The 5,812-nt window shown below is 38.2% G+C and overlaps 1 non-coding gene across 1 annotated transcript; it reads right to left on the bottom strand.

Annotated features, from left to right (window-relative positions):
• Nucleotides 1-1,066: 1,066 nt before the first annotated feature.
• On the bottom strand, nt 1,067-1,186 carry LOC127484036 (small nucleolar RNA SNORA25). The gene has a single exon (XR_007910817.2). It is a non-coding gene; the product is annotated as a small nucleolar RNA SNORA25 (small nucleolar RNA).
• Between the last annotated feature and the right edge of the window lie 4,626 nt (nt 1,187-5,812).

The raw sequence follows: 5,812 nt of genomic DNA, 5'->3' as shown, positions 1-5,812 counted from the left end.
CCACCCAGCCTGGAGACTCTGCTGTCTACTTTTGTGTAGCGAGTACACACTGCTCCCCAGGCACCTGCATCCTGTACTCAAACCTTTGACTGAAGCTGAAGCCTCAGCTCCTTTCTTTTGGCATAGTAGTATTTGCTATACTGTTTGTTTGTAAATGGAAGCTAACATACAGACATTAAAAGCATAGAATAAAAAGGATGAGGTCGAGATGACAAAGAAAACTTTAGAATATATTGTTGGCTAACTGTGCCTAGATTAATTTTTTATTACTTGAGATGGTTTTATATTTATTTTTAATGGACACACAAAACTATAAAAAGTTATGTGGTACTGGGTGTTGTTTCAAAATGTACACATTGTGTAATATTCAAAAAAGGATGAGCATAGATATGTCCTCAAACATTTATTTCCTCTTGGTGAAATTATTCAAAATCCTTTCTTCTAGCTTTTTAGAAAGAAAACTATGGTGCTGGCACTGTGGCATAGTGGTAATGCCGCATCCTGCATTGCCGTCATCCCATATGGGCGCTGGTTCAAGTCTTGGCGGCTCCACTTCTGCTCTAGCTCTCTGCTGTGGCCTGGGAAAGCAGCAAAAGATGGCCCAAGTCCTTGGGCCCCTGTACTCACATGGTAGATCCAGAAGACGCTCCTGGTTCCTGACTTTGGATTGGCTCAGCTCTGACTGTTGTGGTCATCTGAGGATTGAACCAGTGAATGGAAGACCTCTCTCTCTCTCTCTCTCTCTCTCTCTCTCTCTCTGCCTCTCCTCTCTCTGTGTAACTCTGACTTTCAAATAAATAAATAAATCTTTAAAATTTAAATTTAAATTTAAAAAAGAAAGAAAACTACACAGCGTATTATCGCTATGTATAGTTACTCTACTGTACAGTAGGACACCAGACTTCTTTCTCCTGTCTGGAACTCAGTGCCTGTTAATTATACTTTATCCATCCCTCCTTCCCTGCTTACCTGTCTCTGGTCATCACCACTATACTTTCTATTTGTAGGAGATAAACCTTCATTAGAAACCATATGTAAATACAGTATTGGTCCAAATTTGACTAAATCGTGTATCTCCTCAGGAAAACATGGCACTACTATGGCATCTTAAGGAGAAATTCCATTTTAGTTCACAGCTTTAAGAACTCTTGGTTTCCTATCCTTACAAGCCCTTTTTGAAATGACTTAAGATTATTAAAAATTGTTTTTGTATTGTGACACACGAAAGTAATGACACAAGATGTTAGATATGTTTATTTGTTTCTGTAATCATTTTAATACCTATATGTAGAAAACAAAAATCTATAACCTGTGCACCTTTGTAGTCCAAACACAAAATGCAATTGTGTGAAATCCTTTTGGAGATCCTCAAATAGTTCCTTAGGTCAGTACTCAAGCCCCTCTTCTGCCTTTAAAATTTTTATGAGATATTTTTGATCCTAAGAAAGGCACTAACTGAACAAATTCTTTGGTATCCTAGAAAAGTTTCCCCAGAAGTGTTTGTCTAATATGGCAGCCAATATGGTCTACTGTTATTGTCCCTGAGGAATTTTTACAAGTGTTCATTTTAGATCTTTTGGTGCCACCAGGAAACTTTCTGTCTCCTGTATTTTTTTTTCTCTGTTGATAAACACATCAATCATTGTAATGTTTCTTTACAAAATTGGAACCAAATTTTCTACATTTAGGATGAAATTTTTAAACTTTTTAAATTAATTTCTCCTTATGTTTTTAGACAGCAGAACAGTGGCACTATAAATGTGATGTCATCTGATTTAATGACCATTCCAGTGTAAGATCTAAAGATGCTTCAACGAACCTAGTTAAAATTGAAATCATTTTGAGACAAGGAGGATTAACTTTGGCTATTCTAGTAAGAAATAGGTTATAATAGGCAATAGATTTTTATTGCTCACCATATTTTTAAAGTGATTTCATGAGGACTTTGCCTTATATTTAATGTTCACACACAAGGAAAGTTGATCACAATTACTGATTCTGTGACAAGCTGTCCTAGGAAGAAGTACGGGATTGCATAGGGCACTTTGCTTCAGAGGCAAGCACACACAGTACAGCAGCTATCTGTGGCTCAATTAAGGCCTCAGTTCAGGGAATGGTAAAAATATAAACTCAATGATTGTTAATATAATGACAAACTCTTTTTTTTTGACATGCGGAGTTAGACAGTGAGAGAGAGAGAGAGAGAGAGAGAGAGAGAGAGAGAGAAAGGTCTTCCTTTTTCCATTGGTTCACCCCCCAAGTGGCCGCTATGGCTGGCACGTTGTGGTCTGCACGTTGTGCCAATCCGAACCTAGGAGCCAGGTGCTTCCTCCTGGTCTCCCATGCGGGTGCAGGGCCCAGGCACTTGGGCCATCCTCCACTGCCTTCCCGGGCCACAGCAGAGAGCTGGACTGGAAGAGGAGCAACTGGAACAGAGTCCGGTGCTCCAACCAGGGACTAGAACCTGTGGTGCTGGCGCTGCAGGTGGAGGATTAGCCAAGTGAGCTGTGGCACCGGCCGTATAATAACAAACTCTTATATCTAATTTGGCCTCTATGAATAGAAGTAGATGATAAATTAAACAAAGAAGAGGGGGTGATCTTTATGACAGGACTCTGTGGCTGAAGCCCCATATTAAACTTCTTAGCAGAAAGAGATTGATTTTTTAGCTTTTTGACCCTAAGATGGGTCACTGAAAAGATACCAGAAGTGAGGAGGAAGATTTTTATGTCAACAAATACACAGTGATTAGTTCAAACAGCTTTGTCTTATGATAAATGGTTAATTTCTACCTTAAGAGGAAGAGCACACATAGTTGAGAGGATATGTGATTATTACATCTTGCATTGTCTTCATCAGCCATTACACATAGCAATTTTAAATAGCTGCCAATCTCCCAATTCTGTCACAGATACAATTAATACACATAGCAGTTGTTCAAATCACCATTTTCTTTCCAGTATACCTATTTATATCTTAATATACTTATGCCTATTTCAGTTATTATCAGATTGGGTTGCTTAACTCAGAAGGAATTTGGGTTTGATGAGACTTTTGTTAGAGGAGTCAGACATGACACACATCAACTTCCCACACCAGGAAACCTCTGTTTCCTTTCTAGTACAGCAGCAGCACAAATCCACAAATTCTTCCCTTGCCTGTTAGGGTCAACCCACAGGGTGGAGCCCTGAAATTGAAAAAGGACAAAGTATTTTCCATCCTAGGGAAGAACTCAAACATTTTTCTCTTCAGCCTGCTGGAGGTGATCATGGTTTCATGTGCTTGGGTAGGGATGGCCCACTGAGAGTGATCCTCCTCCATTACCTAAGGACAGGAAGTATGGGAAGTGTCTTGTGGGGACTTTGGGAGGGAAAGATAACAGGGTAAAAAATTTGAATTTACTCACCTCACACTATTTGTCCCTATACCTCCTGACTCTTTTTCCCTTCAGAGTTCAGCATTTCCCAGATGGCAACTCAAGCCCAACCAGCAATGTTGATGCAGGAGAAGGAGGCTCTGACCCTGGACTGCATTAATGACAATGCCAGTGCACTTGGTAAAGTGATAAGTATAAATACACAACCAATCCAAAAGATAGGGCATGTGTTGATGAGATTTCACAAATAAGACCAGTGTAAGCAACTAATGAAGGATAGAATTAAAAGGGAGAGAATGATCCTGCGGGGGAAACAGGACACACAGCAGACTCATAGAATGGCAGCACTCCTGCCTCAGAATCAACCCTTGGGACATTCGGATCTGGCTAAAAGGTCCATGAGAGTCTCACAGGCACGGAAAGCCATGACACGGTGGCAAAAAACAATCTAAATGAAAGATCCTGGTGAACAAGACCCCAGCAGAAGGAACAGGCCATCAAGGAGAGAGGCGCCTTTCTCTGAAGGGAGGAAGGAACCTCCACTGTGATACGGCCTTGACTAAACAAGTTCAGAGTCGGTGAACTCAAGGGGCTTCCATAGCCTAGACAGCTCATAGCAAGAGTCTTGGGTGATTGCTGACGTCATAAATAAGAGTGCCAATTGTTAAATCAACAACGGGAGTCACTGGGTACATGCTCCCCACGTAGGATCTCTGTCCTTAATGTGTTTTACTATGAAACTTAAAAACAACACTACTAGTCAAACAATACCCTATACCTTGTGCGGTTGTGTGAATGCAGCCTGTTGAAATCCTTGCTTAGTATATACTAAGTTGATCTTCTGTATATGAAGGTAATTGAAAATGAAACTCGATGAAGGGTGGGATGGGAGAGGGAGTGGGAGAGGGGAGGGCCACGGGAGGGAGGGAGGTTGGCGGTGGGGGGGAGCCACAACAATACAAAAGCTGCACTTTGTAAATTCACATTTATTAAATAAAAAATAACTATATAACAAACAAAAGAAAAAGAAAAAAAAGAACTTAATACTTTACCCTTTTACTATTTTTTGTGTTCTACCTTAAAACTATTGGTTGAACTCTGTAATTAATACACAATTACTCTTAGGTGTTTAATTAATGCTATAACTAGTACTCAAATAGTATTTTACACTTTGTGTTTCTGTGTGGGTGCAAACTGTTGAAATCTTTACTTAATATATGCTAAATTGATCTTCTGTATATAAGGATAATTGAAAATTAGTCTTGATGTGAATGGAAGGGGAGAGGGAGTAGGAGAGGGGAATGTTGTGGGTGGGAGGGAAGTTATGGGGGGGGGAAGCTATTGTAATCCATAAGCTGTACTTTGGAAATTTATGTTCATTAAATAAAATAAAATATAAATAAAAAAATCTTAATAAAAAAAACCACGTGAGGATATTGTTTACTTTCTATAATTTAATTTTGAAGACTTGGTTTTATATTTAAGCGGAGAGACTGCCAAACTATATTAATTTAATCAAGAGTTACCTCATATAAAAGTAAATTTATTCCTTGCTATAGAGTGAAATATCTAAACTATGCTAAATGCTGAGATTGAGCTCATCCTTTGGTTTTCTCAGGCAAATCATGATTCTGTGAGGAATCTGTACTGTGGTGAAAATAATTAATTCAATTATATTGGTTAATGAGTTGCATAGATAGACACATGTAGATATCATATTCAAGGTAAAATTTTCATTAGATGTTTAGTATCAGAACAACAAATGTTTTGAAGGACATACTATAAAGAATTCTAGGCATTATTAAAATCCTAGGAGAGAAGAAAATGATGACAGAGCAGATTATTTTGTAGGAATCTAATAACTCCAATTACTGTATTCCTTAAATGCTAAAAGTTACATATTTTTCATGTTTTAATCTATGTATAACTTTTAGAATTTACTTTTTTTCTCTCAAAAGCTTTTATTAAAATGTGTTTATTACAATTGATATCTTCTGGATATGGAACTAAAGTAGTGAAGAGAGGAACAACTCTCTGCTGTCCCAAATAATCTACTAATGATTAATCATGTGTTAATGGAATCCCTTTGATTTTATACTAAAACTGCTTCTAGAATATTTCAGTGGATCACAAGATAGCCAAAAATGGCTACACATGTAAGACAAAGTAAGGCAAATCCTTTTCAGAAATGTAATGATATTGAGTTTACATGCCTGATAGTGTGATGGGAAAATACATATATCTATGGTAAATATCAACTATTCTTTTTAGACCATCTGATCTAACACATGTCTTAGAAAATAAGCCAGAGGTGAAGATAGAGGAATAGGACTGACATTTGAGACAACAATGCTCTGAGTTTGGTCTCTTGCCCACAAGAGGGCGCATCTTCCTACATATACACATTTCCTGCTTTAATTCTGAGCTCAAACTCAT

The sequence above is a fragment of the Oryctolagus cuniculus genome, chromosome 12 (assembly GCF_964237555.1).
Source record: "Oryctolagus cuniculus chromosome 12, mOryCun1.1, whole genome shotgun sequence".
NCBI lineage: Eukaryota > Metazoa > Chordata > Mammalia > Lagomorpha > Leporidae > Oryctolagus > Oryctolagus cuniculus.
The sequence above is the reverse complement of the archived record's forward strand: the minus strand, read 5'-3'. Positions and strand labels throughout refer to the sequence as shown.